Raw genomic sequence first — 21,951 nt, forward strand, 5'->3', positions numbered from 1 at the left:
TAGCAGCTGGTACTGGAGTAGAAATGTTTCATGTAATGAGGCTGATGTTAGTAGTGTGTTTAATTTAGACGTTATCCTTTGCTATTAGGGGTAAAATTGTTGCTCTTTCTTTAGAAGATCCCCATGAAGAAATTAAACAGTTGTTATTTCTCTTTTCACAGGAGAAAGTAAGAGAAGGAAAAAAGCTTGATCCCAGTTTCAAGAATAAGGTTGGCCCAACCATTAGGCAGGGGTATGAAAAAAGCATCCTGTTTCAGGGATTTCACATGAAACTGATTGTCAGCACACTATAAGGCTTCATTGCAATTATGCTCCAGCTGACTTGCCATTTCTTTTCTGTAGTCATTTTCTGTTGTCTTTGCGTAAAATGTAACTTGTATAAACTCCTGTTTCTCTTTTGAAGCCAAGCACATACACATTCACAGCAGGCACAGGGCAGCGTGACCAGTCACAAAGACACAAACAACCCTCACAGTGCTAACACTTTTAGTAGTTTGTCCAACATGGCAATGGTTAATCACATTTTTCACAAGCAAAGATTGACAATTTTTCTTTAGGAGGCCATGTGTTTTGTTGCAGCTCCTATCAAGACATTTTTAAAAGGCTTTTCTGTTTCCCATATAAGGACAAATCAAGTCAGGATTTATCTCTTTACCATCAGCCTATCTGATGCAGGGGTCTCCACCAGCAGTTGTTGAGACAGGTGGTGAGGGATGATGAGGCCCTTGAAGATAAATATGAGTCCCAAATCACTCTAGAGCAGTGGTTCTCAACCTCTGGGCATCAGGTGTTTTGGCCTACGACTCCCAGAAATCCCAGCCAGTTGACCAGCTGTTAGAATTTCTAGGAGTTGAAGGCCAAAACATCTGGGCACTCACAGGTTGAGAACCACTGCTCTAAGGAGGTTTGCTGGCCTCAAGTGTGCTATCTTGTTGTCAGTGCTGAAGTAATATTAAACTGCCATTCCTATCAAATTTTAGACTTGAAATGGAGAGGCATCCATCTTGTTATTCACTTCAAGCAACATAATGACATAGTCAAGAGCAAAGAATGATGGTGTGGGAAATGGCAAGCTTATCTGACATGAAGTGTGTGTGTGGCTTCCACATGAGACAAATAACATAGTTTTTTTCCAGAAGGGGAAGAAGTCTGATTAGAGCACTTCATGTCAAATCTTCTCCCCCCCTTTCTGAATAAAAGTAAACTGAAAGACAACTGCTTCTGCCTCCACATTGCACCTCAAAAGCATGAGCCAGTTTTATAACTGCATTCTTTTTTTAAAGAAAAGACAGCACCAACTAACCAATATTTATTGCTTTTCCCATTTTAAAATCTTTAAAGTTGCCATTCTAATGTATTGATATACACACACACTACATTTCACAGGACAAGAGTAGAATTCATGTTATAAACCAGTGTTGTATATACACCTCTTTGAGCTGAAGGAGGATTTTCAAAAGAAAAATATCATAAATCATCACAATGTAACTTGCCATTATTAAAAAAAGACCCTATCTTTTACAACAACAAAAAGGGGTCTAAAGGCCACAAAAGCAGTGAAGATTTAGATAGCTAAAAAAGCAATTTGCTGACAAAAAGTAAGAGAAGTGCAAAATAATGGGTGTGGGAGAGAGTGTTTATGACAAACTATAATTTCTTAAGAGATTACAATAATAATTTTATGTGAAATCTTAGTAGTGAATATAATGGTTTTGCTATGGCAGGATGGCTACAGCCATGAATGCATCATTGTCATGCCACTAAGACACTATGGATCTCATCAGAAGGCCCAGGCAAAGGGTCCCGCTTCACCAGACTTCTGTGAGGAAAGAGGGAGTTGCGGGGCAAATCTGTTGCCCCGCACACAATCCCTCTCTGTAATATTTTCCCCATTACATGGGGAAAGTGTTGCCTTTGTGGGGAGGCCCATGCTGGCTCTATGTATGGCAGGCATCCTCAGAGGTAGTGAGGATGCCTCACTCCCTCTGAGGATGCCTGCCATAGATGTGGGCGAAACGTCAGGAGAAAATACTTCTGGAACATGGCCATACAGCCCAGAAAACATACAACAACCCTGTGATCCCAGCCATGAAAGCCTTCGACAACACATTCTAATAACTGTTATAGAAAATAGGAAATGAGTAGAGAGAGGGAGGGCTAAGGATGGGTAGAAGGCAGTAGAGCCCCTTCTGCCATTTTTCCAGATTATCAAAGTAGATAATCCATATTATCTGCTTTGAAATTGATTATATAAGTCTAAACTGTCATACAATGCAGTTCAAAGCAGTTAATCTGGATTTTATATGGCAGTGTAGAAGGGGCCCTGGAAAAGAGGATGGATAAACTCAACCAAGGATGCCAGGATGGTGAGTCTCCAAGACCTGAGCAGGGTTGTTGATGACAGGGTGACTTGTAGGTTTATTATTCATAGGGTTGCCATAAATCAAAGTCAATTTAATGGTAGCTAGCAGCAACAAGAGGCATGGTCCAGGGAACCAATGTGGTGTAGTGGTTGAGTGTTGGACTAGGATCCTGGGAGAACAGGTTTGAATCTTGGGTAAGTCAGGCTCTCTCAGCCAAAGAGGAGGGCAAAAACTAACCTCTGAGTAAATCTTGAAAAGAAAATGCTATGACATAGTTTCCAATGCTGAAGTTAATCTGAAGGCATGTAACAGTTACATCAGAGACAGACTTCACAACCATATGTATGTCAGATTTGTGCTTTGCTTTCTACCAAAGAGCACCAAAAAGTGGTATCCATAATAAAATACAAATTAAAATAGAAAATAAAAAAAAACATGAGAACTTATTATTTGGGGCTTGCCTTGCCTTGTATAGTTTGAAATTTTAACATTAAAAATAGTAAATAATTACAATAATTTGCTTCATCAAATATCCAGGGCTGAAAATACATCAAAGTGGCTCTTTAAATAATGATAAAAAATAGATCAAAACCAACCTGACAACTCATATGATCAAACAATTTGTTTGATAGACTCTTCTGTAAGATTTTGTAAATCTGTGTATGCTTCATAAGTCATTAATTCATACTACTTACTTGTTTGTACAACATACATTCTGAAGAATACATGTATTTGGAAGAAACCAATACTGATATTATAAACAGTCTTGAGATCTTCCAGCAAATTACTGAGCCTCTTATTCATGCAGAATTGTGTCATTGTTGGTATTAACAATGAAACTTTATTTTCATGTGGTATTGCAAAAAATAAAAGAAAGTACTACAATAATCTCCAAAAATATTACAAATAAGCCTAAATGACAAGTTCATGTTCATCCCTTGACTTCTCTTTTTCTCCAGACTGAAATTACTGCCATCATATGACCTAAGCCAAAGGTTCTCAAAATTAAATTTGTTCTCTTTGGTACAAGAGCAAGAAAATCATTAGAAAAGAAAATAAACAGGCTGTATAAGTCTGCTTCACTGATATAAGGTCAAGGAACTGCCTACTTGCCAAAAGTATGATAGTGTCCTCTAGCATAAGAAGGGACAAGTAAGACAAGTTCACTGATCCATTTGCTTCCTTGAGACCCTACTGCAATTGCACTGAAACCCAACATTCTTCTCCACCTAACATATACACACAAACTAACAAAGAAACAATAGAAACAGAAAGATTCATTGACCAACATTGTCTATTTTTGAGGCCTTTTCGAAATGAAGGAATGTGATTATTCCATTCTTGAACTGCCATAATTTCATCCTATGGAATACTAGGCTTTGCAGTTTACAGAGGCATTAGAACTCACTAGTTGGGAATTCCACTTTTGTTAGAGTTGTAGTGTGCTTTCAAAGTCAATTCTGACTTATGGTGATCCTTAAGGCAAACCTATCACTGGATGTTCTTGGTAAGATTTGTTCAAAAAGGATTTAGTTTTGCATTCCCTTGGAGCTGAGAAAATTAAATTTGCCCAAGGGCACCCAGATAGTTTCCATGGCTGAGTAGGGATTCAAACCCTAGTTTCCAAATGTGTAGTCCAACACTCAAATCACTATATCACACTGGCTCTCAAAATCCTAAGCACATTCTCAAAACTACAAACGTCAGGATTTCATAGGATGTTGTCATGGCAGTTAAAACGAGTTATGGTGCTATAATTGTGTAGCCTTGAGTGATCTCTGGTTTTAAAAACTGGTATTTGGTTTTTGGGGACCCTATGAAAACCCATTTACAGGATGAATTACCAGTTTTAAAGAGTTTGAGGAGAACTAATGTATCCTTTTCTGTCTACCAAAAGCCTATTCTGGTGATTCTGGATTGGTGGAGGGTTTAAAAAAACAAGTCATATAAACTGTACATGGTCCTATGCCTACACATTGTTTATCACCAATATAGTAGCATCAGTAATACAGAAACACAGTGCTCTTCATGCTATACAGGCTGAAACATTGATTGAAAAAATAAGAGTTCTTATTTAATCAGCTGCTCATTGAAACAAGTTGAATGATTGAATTAGAATGAGTGCCCCATCATTACCACAGAGATAGATCTACCTAACATGTATTTAACATAATATGTAATTCCACCCTTTCACAGCTGGGTGCAAGGTTGCCATTCATGTGAGAAACAGTTCCCCCATTTCCAGTCTGGTTCTTTCAAACTGGTTCCTGTGCTTTTTCATATTCCAAAAACAGCATGAGCTTTTAGAAATGATTAAGTATTAATTGGCTCTTAAACTGCAATTTTAATTGCAACTGTAAAAGGAAATATAACAGTTTAACACTGAAGCTAACTTCTCCATCAATTTGATTTAATACAAGGCAGAAATCCAATATACTAAAACATAACTCTGTACAATTAGCCTTGTTTATCCAAGAGGTCTGCATTCACAGATTCAACCAACCAGGGTTTCAAAACAGTCAAAACTTCTTAAAGGCAAATCTTGATATTACTATATGTCAAACACTAATTGTAAGCATATCCTGTTTTAGCCTCTCACCATTTCCCAAATCTTCAGGCACTCACTGGCACTTGTTTCAGTTGCTCACTATAGAGGATTTGGGTTTCAAAAATATATAATAGAGAGGATTTTTCAAAGCTGCCAAACTTGCAAAGGCTTTTGTTTCAGCTGCCACCAAAATATTGAGGATTTGTACTCACTACCTCTACTAATGCTGCCACCAATTGTATACTCAGGAGCCTTTTCTGTGTTAGGATATTGAGAGAGACACATGAGACACTTTACGTGAGGAAAACAAGAAGTTAATGTTTATTTGTATTTGAACAGTTAATATGCGTATTGGTTTCATTAAAGTCTTAGGCTTTTCTCTTCAAATGATGGTTTTATAACTTGGTTTCTGTGGAAATATGTTTCTTCAAAAAGAAAACATAAACAGGACAATTTAAACTTATAAATCCACTTCTCATGGGATTTAACACCAACACTCTAGACCAGTGGTTCCCAAACTTATTTGGCCTACTGCCCCCTTTCCAGAAAAAAATATTACTGAGCGCCCTGGAAATTATTTTTTTTAATTTTAATAGCAATTAAACAGAAAGATATATGTACCTATGGCTATCACCGCGCTCACCAGGGGGCGGTAGCGCCCACTTTGGGAATCACTGCTCTAGACTATAGAGCCACAATATAATCCTCAGACCATCCTTTTCTGAAGGCTTTAACTATATTCCTCAAAGAGGCTTCCTTTTAAAAACTATATTTCTATTTTCACATTTTAAACCCCAACCCCCAACTGACAAAGAATTTTTTGGCTGCCTAGCTCCAACTGTCACTTTGGCTCCACCCATCTCCAGCTTCTCTTTACCTCCAACAGCTGTTACTTGATTTGCAGATTTGTTTTACCCACATCACCCACTAAACAGTTGGGGGGAGGACAGGCCTGTCCTTTGATACATGCTTGTAGAATGAATTTAAAAGAGCAGATTGTGTTGCAATATCCACATTACATGCACATTTCTCATCAACAGGATTCCAAATATTTGACTCTGGTTTGAAGTTACTACTACTTCATCTAGCATCTGGTCAATGGAATTGTTATTTTTCAACCAAATATTCTAAACCCCCTCCCAAGTGAACCTTTATTTTATCATTTTAAATAAAAGGCACCATTTTACTATACCATATATATAAGGGAGCATCCATGGATTTGGGATCCATAGAGAATCCTAGAGCCAAACCCCAGTGGATACAAAGGATCAACTGTATATTCTTTAAAAGTTACATTCACTTAATCCATTTTGACTCCAAGAACAAACTCAAAATGGAAAAAAAAATATTTGCCCACATGCACGCACACATAGGTCAATGTGGTAAAGATCTTCACTTCAACATGCAATCATTTTTGTTTTGCATGGAGTTTGAACTTGAAGTTGTAATTAAGAGAAAGACTGTCATTAGTACATTTTGGGGAATGTGGTATTCAGTAAACCAGTAAAGATATGTACAACAATATTTTTCACCTGCACTCCACAAGGCTTTGGGAGATACAAACTTTGAGATTCACATTGAGGTTAAACATATAATGTCTACTCCTTTTTTTCAGAAGTAGATAAAGACATCTCTCACTGATGTCATGAACAGGCTGATACAAATTCCACTAAAGCAACAGATGCACACGTGATTTTTATGTTTCCCTTTTATGCATATGGAAACATTATACAGGTTGACTATCCTTTATCTGAAAAGCTTGGGACTAGAAGTGTTTTCAATTTCAGATTTTATATACTGTATTTTGGAATATATCATGACATTCATTTATGCTTCATATACACTTTATATGCATAGCCTGAAGGTAATTGTATACAATGTTCTTTTAAAATAATGTTGTGCATGGAACAACATTTGTGTACAATGAACAATTAAAAAAGGTCACTGTTTCAGCCACTCATATGGACAATTTTGAAATTTGGAGTATTTTAGAGTTTGGAATTCTGGATAAGAGATGCTCAACCTGTAAAATCTTTCAAAGTTATATTGGGAAATGCCCAATATAACTTTGAAAGATTTTACAGGTTCAGAGATACTTTGTGCATGATACATTTTTAAAAATGGGTATTTCCTTCAGTTGGCTATATTCACATAAACTATCACTCCCGGCTATATCCACAGCAAATTTGAATATATATTTAAATTTCCTATGTATGGATAATACACAATGGCTTGATTTAAATGTACCTAATACTAATCCAATATGCCTGCTTGATTTAAAGCAATAATAACCTTTAAGGAACAAATATTTGTTCACTTTATAGTTACAAGAATATAAAAAAGCAATTTCTACAATAGATTGCTTTGAAATTAAAATGCTAAATAAGCACTAAGGATTTGCCTTAATGTCATAATGTAACAGAAGCATTCAGAATTAAGTGAATGCAACCCAGAGGGCTGAATAAATATCTAAGCATAATCCATAAAAATCCTAACTATAAACTAAGCTATCAGAGTGTATTTTTAAAACATTATTATTATTATTTAAACATCATGCAAATTTTGTTGTGATTCTTCTCCTTGCCATTTCATATTGTTGAATTTCAAACCAGATTGCTTAATGATTTCATAGGCTTTTAAGAATCATCCCCTCCTCCTCCATTGTTTTATACTAAATATGTAATGAGTTTTCCCAGCTCCTGCCTGACAAATATGCCCCCCCCCCCCAAATCAAGCAGAGGCTGAATAATTAACACTGAAGAGGACATGGCACAATCTGAAGTTTATTGAACCCTTCCCTTTCCCAACAGCTTACTATAGGTGCCCTTTACTTAAGCTTAAACACATCTGATGGACACACTAATAGTGAGGAGGAGTACTACTATTTATACTCTGGGAAAATGAATTAAAGAGCACTTTACCTATGACTCAGCCGGAGAAACAGTTTGAGTTGAATAACTATCCATGAAGTGTCTTTGGGTTCAGAAATTATATTTAACTAAGGATGGAGCACACATTTTGTGTTTAAAAGTCTAAGGTTCAATGCCCTGGCATTCCAAATAAAAAATATCCATTACAGTAGAGTCTCACTTATTCAAGCTAAATAGGCTGGCAGAAGCTTGGATAAGCGAATATCTTGGATAATAAGGAGGGATTAAGGAAAAGCCTATTAAACATCAAATTAGGTTATGATTTTACAAATTAAGCACCAAAACTTCATGTTATACAACAAATTTGACAGAAAAAGTAGTTCAATGCGCAGTAATGTTATGTTGTAATTACTGTATTTACAAATTTAGCACCAAAATATCACGATATATTGAAAACATTGACTACAAAAATGGCTTGGATTATCCAGAGGCTTGGATAAGCGAGGCTTGGATAAGTGAGACTCTACTGTATCTGAAATACATTGAACCAAAAGTGTTTTAAAGTTTGGATTTTTTTTTTGGATTTTGGAACAGTTGCATATTCATTGATGAGATATCTTTGAAATGGGACCCATTTCTAAACACAAATTTCATTTACTTCATTTACACCTTATAGACGTACCCTGAAGGTAATTTTATGCACAGTATTTTTAATAAGTTTGTAAACACTGAATTATCAGAAAGCAAAGGTGTTGTGATTTTTTATTTTATGTATTACCCACTTCTCCTCAGGGTACGATACATTTAAAATACATAGATATAACATAAAACACATACATGTAAACATAGAACAAAGATTAAAACACCAATAATAATTAAATGTAGATTTAAAATTCAGAGTTTAAAACTGAGTGGGTAGGCCTGCTGGAAGAGATACATCTTTATTTGTTTTAAATTTTGACAGCTTATTTAGTTGTTGAATCTCTTCTGGTAGGACATTCCACAGTCTAGCAGTGGCCACTGAAAAGGTCCACTGGGTGATCATTGCCCAGTGACTGGTTGAAATATATGTCCCTCACTTTAATTTGGGAAAAAACTGTGAAATAATTAATGAATTATATAAAGAGAATCAAGGAGAAATAATAGTTAATGGTTCTAACTCAAGAACCATTAAGATTGAAAGAAGCACAAAAACAAGAATGTTATCTCCCATAAATTCTATTTGCTGTGGCAATAGAACCATTAGCCTATTTAATCAGAAATGACAAAAAAATAAAGCGTATAAAATTGGTTAGACAGAAATAAAAAAATAAATATATATGAAGATGATGCCAAGGATTATTAGGATCTCCAGGAGAATCTATAAGAGAAGTATTAAATAAAATAAAAAAATTGAAAAGATATCAGGTCTAGCAATGAATATTGAACAATCAGAAATTGTACCTAAAACCCTATCAAGAAAGGAGCTAAAAGAAATAAAATCATTCTGGGGATAAAATTGGGGAGAAAGAAACTAAAATACTTGAGGTATATATCCCTAAAATTCTAAATACCGTAATATAACACAAATAAATTATAACCAATTATGGAAACAAGTCAGCAAGCAAATACAAAACTGGAATAAATAACACATAGAATTAAGATAATAAAGATGATGTTTCTCCCTAAGATTCTATTCCTTTTTCAAGTCTTACTGTACAATATTCCAAATTAAATAATAAAGAAATAGGATACTTCAATCAAAACCTGAGTATTAGGAGCCAAAAATAATTTCAAATCTGACATTCTATTCCTCAGAAGAAAATGGAGGATGGGGAGCTCCTATCCTTCAGAACTATTTTGAAGCTTGACAATTAGTGAAAGTATTGGTATTACATCTCGGCAGGGCAAAAAGATGAACTGAGAAATCAATACATGGGAGGGATAATTTAACGGAAAGTGTGGATACTAAAGAAATAGAAAGAGGCCGACTGATTTCAACATTGAAATGCTAGAAAATGGTGAAGTAAATTTCCAATAAATTGAGGGCAATACAGCATGGGAAGTCTTCCGTGTTGCCACTGGTGACTTTTTTGGTGGCAATTCAGTTTCTGTCATGGAGCCGCCCGTGAAATACTTATCCCACTTGTAGTTGGAGGCAGCTGACTCAAGCTGCAGCACAACTGGAGTTGCTGATGAAATTTGCCAGGTATGATGAGGTTGTAAGAGAAAAAAACTTTGCCTGACAGCAGGAACATCCAGAATATACTAATTTTGCTTCTCCTGAATGGGACTATGAGAATGAAATATTGGACTGAGTTTATTTCAGCGATATGGATGGCATTTCTCAATAGCTCTTTCTCCATGACACCCTGTAATATGCATACCTTGTAACCACATGGGATGAGTAAATTATATGGTTACTAGCCATTCAAACATCAGCTTCTCAGTTCCCTTAAGTTAAGTTTAATATCAATTATCTAAAAATAAATATACTGCTTCTAGGCCGGCACTATTAGATGCAAGCCATTCAAATTGGCTGTCAGGAACTTCACCCTACTGTTTCATCTAGAAGAAGTTCTTTATTCTGAGTGAAAAATTAACTATGAGCAGAAGAAATCAATTCCCCACTGCTGCCACCACCCCCATACGAACTTTTCTTGCAATTAGAGATACTTGCAATTTCTCTCTTCTGTGTGACAAGACAATGTTTTATAGAAGTTATGGCAAATTGGTGCTTTTATTTATGAATTTGTAATACTTGTGAGAATTGGGGGGAGGGGGTTTTCTGATGCAATTAACTTCATTGACACTCAGTTTCCTAAGCTACTGAAGAATTAAAGAGCCACCCTTGCTTCTAAATCATATTGGAAGCAACCTTCAAAATTTCAGAAAAAGAGAGGAGAAAAAAAAAGAAAGCTTCCTTTCAACCAATTAGCTTATATTTTGTTACTTTGTTTACCTACCCAACAAAGAGTCAAGAGTTCTATCTCTCCAATTATTTTGTCAAAAGTGGAGTAATTGGCTTTCAAATCAGGCAATTTAAAAGCAAATAAAAATGAGATAAGGCTCTAGCCACCTTAAGTTTTTTAATGAAGTCTGGTAGCAGAAAAACTGGGCTTAGGTATTTGTTTCATGGGTTGTTTTTTCCACTGTAAACTACAAGAAAGCTGGGACAGCTACTTATTTTTCATTGCTGTTATTTAGCACTTGCTTAGCCAGGGTTCCCAAACAAAAATCCCACTGGTGATGGGGAAGAACAATGCAATTCTCATAAAATCCATGAGTATTCCAAGTAATTGGCAGTCTTATTTTGTGTGAGAGAAAATATCCAGTGGTCATACCTGAACTCAGTTCATATTTAAATTCCTTTAATACCAAATTGATTAGTGGTTCCTTTTTCAGAAACTACCATATTTTTTCTACCCATAATCATAGAGGAAGAAAACAATGGCAATTTGCCCCAGGTTAGTTAATGAGTGAATGCCAGAACCTGGATTTGAGTCCTGGCTCCCAACAATTCTGGCTTATTCCTATCTTGTCTATCTGCCAATCAGTTTGCAATGAAAACAGCCATCTTTTGCATTCGTGCTTCAAAAAGATGGCTGTTTTCATTGTTGAATAGTCAAATATCTGTTAAGGGACATATTTTAAAATAAAGCCAGATAACAAATACATCTAGTAATTTCAGTAAGAGACAGCAGAATGAGAAGCCCAAGCACAATGAGGTAAATATTTATAGTAATACAACCTTGGCTCAAAATTTAAAAGAAATACAACTGCAACATTAGAAGCAGAAACAACATCAACAACAAGGCAACAGCAGTGAAGAGGGGCAGTTCTGGGATGCTTCAGAGCAGATTTATGCATTTTGGGTGAATTGTTATCTGTTTTCTGCTTGCCTGATACTGTAAAACCCTCATATCCATTTTCCAGATCGTCCCGAAGACGGGGTGCAGTGCCGAATTGGCATTTTCATTCCGCATCCTAAAAACCCGTTTCATTTTGGCCCATTGTCGGCAATGGGGAACTTATGAGGCTTCCCTTTTCCCTGGGAGCCTTTCCTTTATTCCCTTCAAGGGAGCCTGGGTGTCAGTAACAGGGTTAAGAAAACACCCTATCCAGAACATTATGGGGGGGACGACTTCCCACAGCTCCCCTTCCATGTTCTTCATTAAGATCTGGATTTTAAAAAGCATCAGAGTTACCACTCTTTCTGGATCCTTTCAGTTTGTAGAGGAGGAGACTGTGTTCAACGTTTCTTAAAACTGTTCGTGTCTAGAGGAAAGTCAGGTATATACACGTTCTCTCCCAGCACAGCACATAGCTTTCCAAGGCATTTTAAGGAAGTCCAGGGAAGGAACAGCTATGACTTGGAGCCCAGTGGAGGTATCCTCCCTGGATTACCTTAAAAAAATTCTCTCTCTTGCCTGCAATCTCCTTTCTTCTTGGAGTTTTGCTTTCAGTGTTTCTACTTTCTACTCTAGAGGAGAGGTAGGCTTCTCTTTTTGTTTGCTGGGATTACTATTATTATTAATAATAATTAATTATCTTTGAGAAGTATATTCTGAAGAAGAGGAAGCGAAGGGGAAAAAAAACTAAAAGGGTGACAGCCCTTAAACATGCACACACAGTCCCACTAAATGAAAAGAATCAGGAAAATGAAGGAAAATCAAAAAGTTTCAACTGTGATGCCAAACCGGGGAGGAGGAGCTGAGATTAGCTCCCGCTTGCTTTTGTTGTAGGCGGGTTTTCATAGTGGGAGGGCTCTTTCCGTTATGAGCTCCTGGAGATATCAAATGAACGAAAGGTACCGGAAGAAAACAAATTTGTGCACAACTCTACTTCAGAGTGTATGGGGTGGAGTGGGAAAGGTGTCAAGTATTTTCTGTAATTTTATGAAACCCATGTATTCTGCCTTAAACGATGCGTATTTTCTTAGAAGTTGACATTTGTTGGCTTTTTTTCTAAAAGAACCTGCCCTCTCCCAACAAATGCATTAGAAAGGAAATGTTACAAATTAGTGATGGAAAATCATGGCAGACTTGAATACTTTGTGAACATCATGGAATAATCCATATTGATTTCAAGCCAATATTTGAAAATATTAACAGAGATGTTATTCCATCTCTGTAAATATTTATATTATGCAGAAAGATAGAAAAATTCATTTCACAAGAAAAAAATTGCATTTCCTGCATTTTTGTTCTTTATTAAAAAGCTAGGACTCCTTCTTAGTGCTTGATTAATAATAATAATAATAATAATAATAATAATAATAATAATAATAATAATAATTTATTTTTCTATCCCACCACCATCTCCCCGAAGGAACTCAAGGTGGCTGACATAAGTCTCCTGGGGTGGACCATCTTAATTGGTCCACCACCCCAGCGGAGGTTAGAAGTCATGGTTAGTCTTAGACTGATTAGATTGTTATATGCCCATAGCATGCAGATTAATAACTCTGAATTATTTTCCACTGTTATGAGACAGAGAAAGGAATTTAAGAAAACATATGTAGTGAGTTATAAACAAAACACCCACCACTGTTAAATTAAACTATGAGTATAAATCCCCTCTTGCTGTGCTTGAAAATATTATCATTTGTCTTCTCTTGTAGTATAAATGGATTTTATGCTCCAGAGTAAAAATTAACCACTTACAGTTTGGGTTTAGGAAAATCCACAAAATATAAGCTAAAACATAGCATTCCTTACACTATAGTCTTCTGCAGATACAATGTGAATATATTGAGTCCTATCTACTGCAAGGCCAGAAAATTACAATTACAAGAAAAAAATAGATTATGATTGAGCTCAGATTATGGCTGAGTTCATTCACATACTGTGGACAAAAGATAATTTATTAACTTGAATGTTTCCAATAGTAGAGTATTTTTAAAAAAAATCTCAAGGGGAGTGTGCCCATGAAGAGAAACTCAGAAATGCCTACACTTAAGGATATAATTTTTGACTAATTTTCTTCTTGACAAAAAATATGCATTTTTCCCTTACAATAAGAAAGTATTTGAAAACTACATACTTTTAAAGACAATTGGCAGTTTAAAACTTATTAAGGACAAAATTTGCATATAGTATTTCCCCACCAGATATAGCTTTTTCTGTATAGAAAATGTTTCCTGCACAGGAAATGTTTCTCTCTCTCTCTCTCTCTCTCTCTCTCTCTCTCTCTCTCTCTCTCTCTGTGTGTGTATGCAAAACAACTGTATTCAGATTTTTCTATATAAAAGCCCCAATCTGCAAGAATTCTCATCAATGAAAGACCTTCTCAATAGGATTTCCTAACATGAGAGAAATTGTTGCTGTTCCATTTTATATACATTCATATACATACATTTGGATAAACTTTTGTTGCTCTTACCTATTTTATTGTTAATGAAAACCATCCAGTTTTAATATGTAGTTGGAAACAATTCAAATGAGAAAGAAAAGTGGGAGACTGACACTGGCAAGGTTCCCCATTTCTATTTCTTTAGAGATTGAGGGCCCTTTGCAATTTATCAGATAATCAGAATTCTGTTTTGAGTCCCTTCATTACCTTCTAGCAATCCTAGACATCTAACTTCTGATGGTTGTAAAATCCAGATAACATCAGTAGTCCACTTAAGCCTTCTTAAATCTTAGTACTACGTGATATTTATATGGGAGAATGAGCAGATGCTTTCATAACATCTTGTTATAGATATACAGGTATATACATTCCCCTTAGACATATTATGTCTGGGCACATTGCTTGCATTATATTACATAGCATGGTAAAAAGGATAGCACAAATAACATCATTGGGCTATTTCATAGTGTTTTTTATATACTTCACCAGCTACAGAATTCTGCCCCTTGTTTCATATCTGTAACCATCTATCCATGAAGGAATACAGTCTCTTCTGTTGGGGTGTTATAAATCTCTCAACCATCATCCAAAGGGTGGATATCTCTGAGCACTGTTATTATCTATAAAATTTCATGATATAGCTATAAATATCCTTATATCTATTTTATCATAGTCTAATTTCTTCTTAACAACATCAGCATTCCTGGGCAATTTACCAGTTATCACATTCTTCTCTTCATATGCTGGAGACTTGTGAAACAGTACGCTATCTTTTCTTGGCTTTGGTTATTCTCTTCCTAACCTCTGCCCAATCTATCAGCATCCTATCTGATCCATTTTAAAAGCACTGATAGTACCCTGTTTATGTCAACAATCCTTTTCTCCAATCAGATTACTGGGGATAATACAAACAAACCAGGATAGAGCTAGATCTTGGCTTTTGGCTGCTTTTCTTTAGATTATCTGAGGCATTGCATCTGCTAAGGGATTTTAGAGGGCAAATATCTTAATACCTAAATGTTGATAGATGGATTGTCACCTTGTCGTGGTGTGGGGGCTTGCATGTTCCAATGAACCTGCGGGCACAACCACTAGAGTCATGCACTCCCAGGAGGGGCCACAGGGGAAAATCCAGACCAAGAACAATTCAAAGACCCTAAAACCTCAACAGCGGAGCAGGCAGAGGATAACATGGCACATGTTGCAATGGCTGTGAAGGCAAAAGAAGGCTGCAACAGACTGAGAAGCCACCATCGTCATGTTAATCATGCCATTGGCTGGGACCTCACTCTGTGAAGACTGTGTGTTGATTGGCCATGCACCGACCTCCACACATTAAAAAAATCACACACAGGTGTCTTCCAAGAAAAATAAAAACAAACCAACAAAAGTCCCATGACGATCAGCGAGTGGCAACAGGGGCAGGACTGTGAAATCTGCAAGCCCCTAGTTACAAACTGGCACATGGGTGGTGGATATGAATTCAGTCATTCTACCTCAAGGTCCGAGGCAGTTGAGTAGTCTGGCAGCTGTATCCATGACTGAGCAGCCCTTTTTAGGATCCGCTCTGCTCACCCCACATGGGGAAGGGGCTAGAAAAGGTGCCCTAAATATAGTCTGTCTCTCTTATCCCTGACTTGACTGCTGCGTCCAGAGGGTTCACCACCTTGCGGCCAAAAAAGAAAAATGACTTTTGGAACTTGGAACGTACGGACACTGTTGGACAACACTGACAGTGAACGCCCCGAATGCAGGACTGCTATCATTGCAAGGGAGCTGGGACGCGTTAACATCGACATAGCAACACTTCAGGAGACCTGGAGAGCAGGAGAGGGACAGCTAAAGGAAGAAAAAGGAGGCTACACCTTCTTCTGGATGGGACTGCCTGAAGAAGAACGAAGAATACATGGAGTTGGCTTTGCTATCAGAAATGACCTGGTGGAGCACCTGACTTAAGCACCCATTGGAATTAATTAACCACTCTCAACCCTCTGAATTAACCTTGCCAAAAACCAACAGGCAACCATCATAAGTGCCTATGCACCAACACTAAATTTTTACTGTCTTCTGGACACCATCCTATCAGAAATACATAAGGAAGACAAAATCATCCTCCTGGACATTTTACTGCAAGAGCTGGATGAGATTTCGCCCTGTGGGTAAGGACCACAGGCAAAGGCGGGGTTGGAAACAGCAACTTGAATGACATCCTGCTTCTCACCAAATGCGCAGAACACAATATACAAAGGAGGAGCTATTGCATCATACTAAGAGTACAGAAAGCCAAGAAGGCCAAACTACAAATCAAACACAGTGTGGCAGATGCATATACTATGGGGCATAACAACAAGAGACAAAAGCACAAAGGCAATGTGTTAATCATGACTAATGTTACCCCAGTCTTTCACCTGTATTTGCAAAGCTAAAATACTTCATATAACAGTAAAGGCGTTTTTGGAGGAGACAACTATCAAGCCCAAGACTGAGAAACTGAAAACAGGATCATAATGATAGCTTAGATATTCAGGCATTACTGCCTCGGCATAATGTTTTCTAAAGATTTTCCCAATTGCAATACAAGTCTTTTTCAATTGTGTTTACATGTAGCAGCATGAACAACAGTCATTCTGAATTCTGGTTGTGTTTATGAAGCATTGTGTTCATTAAGACTGACTGCCATTTAACTGTCTGGAAAATGAAGAGACTTCAAATTTTAGCACAACCCTACCACCAAAACCAGTAAATATGTTAATAAAAAAAGAGATGGGAAACACATTGCCATATTCCTTTAAAATATGTTGCTTTGCAATGGCAAGTTCTTACTATCTTTGCATCTGTCTGGATTAAATAAAACAAGCTTGCTGAAGATGCTGTGGGTGTAAGTTTCCTTTCATTACATTTAATATATCACTGATGTCTCTCATTTGAGGTTCTGATAACATAGAACACAGTTATTTTACAGCTCATTTAGATGACACATGGAACATATAATTAGTTTGACATCAGTGTAGGAAGGGACAATTCACTTTTTAACATTTGCTTTTAGTCAAGGCATTTTTGCAGACTGGAACAATCCTATAAGCTTCAAAATGGGTCCTTTTTAGGAATTATGCCAGTGAGCAGAAATTGGCTGTATTAATCCTCTTACTGAACATAATGTTGGCTGATTCTCAGATATGATGTTTTCTAACTACATTCTTCCAAAATATGAACTAATACGGAAAAATCTGTGTTCTGGAAATCTAAAAGTGTCCTTACCATCACTTCATTAGTAAAGAAAAAAGCAACAGGCAACAAACAAATTACTGTGAAAGAAGTTGGTACAACACTGTTGACAGTTGCATACCTTCAGTTCATGTGGGATCATGAGAGTGGTTGTGGATGTTCATTCTGCATTTTCAAACAAAAGTACTCATTTAGATCCCCCTCAAACTGACTAGTTTTACAAATGCCAGAAAAAAATTGAATAAGAACTCATTTATTGTGGCATTTTCATATGCTTTGTGTGATGGGGAAAAATACATATGAACTTGTGTATATGAATGAAGTTGACTAGGCTTGATGTGAAAATCAAATAGAAAGGGTTCTAAACTAAATACACAAGAAACTGACAGTAACAGTCTTAATTTATAGGATTTGCTAACACTGCACATGACCTGAAACCAGAACTCCATTGATAACATGGGGGGGGGGGGGACTATGCTACTTCTACTGAAAATGAGCCCACCCGAAAGAAACTGCTGGAGAATTTCTCTTTCTCCCAAAAATTCCTGGGAAAATGTTTCTCCTAATTACTCGGCTCACAAAAAAGTGGAAATACTCTAGAGACTCACTGCACACATCTCTGGGCCTAGGAGAGCACTCCAAAATATAACCTTTTCAGGGCTCAGAATTTCCCTTTTGCTATTCAGTAGACGAGTAACATTGAAAGTCTTCTCAAAAAGCTAAAGATTTGAAAAGCAATATTTCAGAATCACTTGTGGCAATCCTTTAGGGAAAGAAATTTTATTCTTTAGGAATCACCCAAAGGGTCATGTTTCCAGCATCTAAGAATAATTATAGTGATGTTTCTTGTTCTGCTATTTTTTTCTGGGGAGCAAATCTCCCACTGGATGAATTTCTGCTACAATCTACTGGGGATAAAATACTGAGTGGGGAGTATGTGAATGTTTTATCCATGATCAATTGAGAGTTGGGAAAGAAAGAGAAATGTGGATTGGATCAAGGCTAATGCCCTTTCCACCTGAGATATTTTTTCGTGACCCCCAGGTATGGTATATAAAAATAGGTATAAAAATCAAACATAGAGTGATAATAAATCAGCATTTGCAAGGCTTGCTAAACAGGCTGATTTTCCTTTTTATGAAGTACCGCTGAAGCATATTTTGCAGAGTCCATTGTAAGCAGTGCACATTGTAGCTAACAGCTTCACATAAATGTCTAGGTGGCATTCAAAAATCTTTTACTGCTGCCCCATTTGAGCTAAGGTGCTCCAGTGGATTGGATGACAAGGAGAAAGAGAATCCAAGAAGATGGATTGCAAAAATCCCAAATTAATGGGTTCTAGGGTTAAACTAAGACTGCCATACTTTGGACATATCATAAGGCATGACTAAGTAGAAAATAATGCATGGGAATGTGATTACTATATATACTCGAGTATAAGCCCATTTGAATATAAGCCGAGGCATCTAATTTTACCACAAAAACTGGGAAAACATATTGACTCAAGTATACACCGAGGTTGGGAAATGTAGCAACTATTAGTAAATTTCAAAAATTTTAATAAAAATAGATACCAATAAAATTATATTAATTGAGATATGTGTAGGTTAAATGTTTTTGAATATTTGCCGTATTTCAAAGAAAACCAGTAAACTAGCTCTGTAAGTGGAAAAGGGGGACCAACAAAAACAATATGGTATCAAGAATAACTTTAAAAGTACAAAAACCTTAGCTCAATCGGCATCCAGCTAATACACAAGAATTAAAATCATTCAAAACTGGATTCCTCCTCCTCATCTCTATGTCCATCTGTATGTGAGAGTATGTGCATAGAGGTAGCCTGGCATTTGTTGTCTGAAGGCATCCTCTGTGGAATAATGTCCAGGGTGGGGGAAAGAACTCTTGTCTGTTGGAGACAAGTGTGAATGTTGCCATTGGCCAGTTTGATTAGCACTGAATAGCCTTGCAACTGCAAGGTCAATGTGAGAGTATGTGAGAGAAACTACATCAATGAATAAAAGCCATCTCCAAAATCTCAGACCATGAGAAAGGCTTTTTTTTTGCCTTTCCAGGCAGCTAACTGATTATTATATCTTTTCTGTTGTAAATGAGCAGAGCGTCTGAGTTTCTGAGAGACTTCCCTATCTTTACTGTAAAACTGTCTTAGGTTCAAGGTTATCTTCTTGCTGCCACCTGGAGAAACAGCCTCTGAGTCACTACCAGACTGTAACTCTGTAGAAATTGGTGAAAGATCTTCCCTTGACACCTCCCCTGGCTCAAGCCTCTCATCTGAACCTTGCTCATCTATACTTAATTCCGGCTGCTCAGGCCTCTTGTTAGCACTTAATTCTGGCCCAAGCTCCTCAATAGAAGTATCATTCCCTTCATGAACTTCAGACTCAGGCTGTATGGTGGGAACTGACACAGGTTGAACAGGCTGAAATACAACAGCCAGGCATATGTTGCCTGGAGGCACCCTCTGTGGAATAATGTCCAGCGTGGGAGAAAGATCTCTTGCCTGTTGGAGGCAATGTTGCCATCGGCCAGCTTGATTAACATTGAATAGCCTTGCAACTGCAAGGCCAATGTGAGGGTATGTGTATAGAGGTAGCCTGGCATATGTTGCCTGGAGGACCCTATGTGAAATAATGTCCAGGGTGGCAGAAAGAACTCTTATCTGTTGGAGGCAATGTTACCATTGGCCAGGTTGATTAGCACTGAATAGTGTTGCAACTGCAAGGTCAATGTGAGAGTATGTGCATAGAGCACTGTCAAGTCCTTTTTAAGGAGGCTTTCCTGGCAGTGTTGAGTCCTCTTTAAGGAGGCCCATGATTTCACTAGCGGCTGCCTTACTCGGGGCTGAAGCAAAGGCAGTTTGGAAAGAAAGGAAACAAAACAAAAACAGGAGGGAAAGAGACTTTTTTCATCCTCCCTTTGCGGGCTATTTAAGACTTAAGAGCTCAAGAAAGAAAGAGAGCGAGAGAGAGAGAAAGAAGAAAGAGAGAGAGAGAAAGGAAGGAGAGAAAGGAAAGAAAGGAATGAAAGGAAAGAAAGGAATGAAAGGAATGAAAGAAATGACAGGTTGCACTGCCCGGCTGCAGGTTCGCCTTCTTTCTGAAATACCTTGACTCAAATATAAGCTGAGGGGAGCTTTTTCAGCCTTAAAACGGGGCTGAAAAACTTGGCTTATATTTGAGTATGTATGGTATATCCAACATAATGCTCACGTTTAGTTCTTCTCTATGAATGTTAGCAGTCCAGCTATCTTCCTTCTTTACAAAACATCTGAAATACTGTTGCTTCTTCATGCAAATGTCAGTCGGGGAAGGAAATAAAAATAAAACAAAATGCCAGGTTTTTGGCTGCTACAGGAGCTTGCTTTATTTTGTAAGAAAAAGAAATAATGCTGCATAGCCATGCTGAAAAGGTATAAAATCATCAATATTGATGGTGCTTGAGGAAATTCATATCCCTTAGGAATTGCTATTTTTGGATGCCCACAGGCAACCCTATATTCCACAAACCTGGCAAAGATTGCTAAAGTCTCCAGAGTCATTACAATCGAAATAGATGTTGAAGCATGTTGTAGAGTTAGTCAATTTGATTTGGATCCAGAAAAAACTTTGCTCATATGAGTACATACTAGGCATGGTTCAGGACCCATATAATTTAGTCTCTTTTGTGGCACATATTTCTGAATATTTATTCTGAACATCTACTGAAAAGTGAACACATAGAACCTAACCACCAAGCCAGAAAGTTGGGTGATGCTAACCAAAAAGTTATCTTTTAAAATTGTGCAGCCGAAGTGCTCATATGTATTTGTGAGTCCAAGGAGAACCAGGTTTCACAAGAAATAATACAATGTTACAGCTAAGGAGTAGTGTTGGTCCAAATCCAAACTGCAAAAGATACCAGCATGACCACAATTTAAACATTTAGACCAATACATACAGCATAATATTCAATTATGAAAAGAATCACAGGAATATAGGATGGGGTTTCTTTAAAAGGATGACTGCCTTACCAGGGGCTTGATCAGCTGCCCAAATACTACACCACCAAACCGGAGTGGAAATACCTTTTGGCCACTGGATGGGAGCTCAGCCAATGAATTCAAACCATGAGGTTTGAATCTGATGGGTGAGCATTAATTCCCATTGTAGCTGCCAGGGATGCGCCAAGAAAGCACATGACCCTGGGAGCTTGCTACATAGCTAGCTACTATGTCACAGCCACTTGCCATTTGCTTTGCAACTCCTTGGGCTGCAAATTAGCCACCCAGTGAGCCACGCAGCTCTATTTCTGTTTTTACCTGGATCTTGGCAATTTTATTTACTCAATAAAAATACTGTACATACATACACAATTCCTATGGTGGCTCGTGAAATTGTACATTGTAAATTTCTAACCAAACCAGAACTTAAGGTAAATTACTATGGCAGAATTAACCAAATTCTTTATTATGGAGGTGTGTATAAGGTTAAAAACTCTTCTTGAGAAGTTGCTCAGAGAATCCATGGTAGAAAAATCAAATATTCTGCTCAGCAGAATACTCCATGAAGTTAGCTAAGTGACAGTGTATAAATGAAATGAATTCATAGCAGAGAAC

At 37.2% G+C, this 21,951-nt stretch overlaps 1 protein-coding gene across 1 annotated transcript in view; it reads right to left on the bottom strand.

Moving 5' to 3' along the window:
• tcerg1l (transcription elongation regulator 1 like) overlaps positions 1 to 21,951 on the bottom strand; it is a 207,090-nt gene that overhangs the window by 84,788 nt on the left and 100,351 nt on the right.

Source organism: Anolis carolinensis, chromosome 3, assembly GCF_035594765.1.
Source record: "Anolis carolinensis isolate JA03-04 chromosome 3, rAnoCar3.1.pri, whole genome shotgun sequence".
NCBI classification, from domain to species: domain Eukaryota; kingdom Metazoa; phylum Chordata; class Lepidosauria; order Squamata; family Dactyloidae; genus Anolis; species Anolis carolinensis.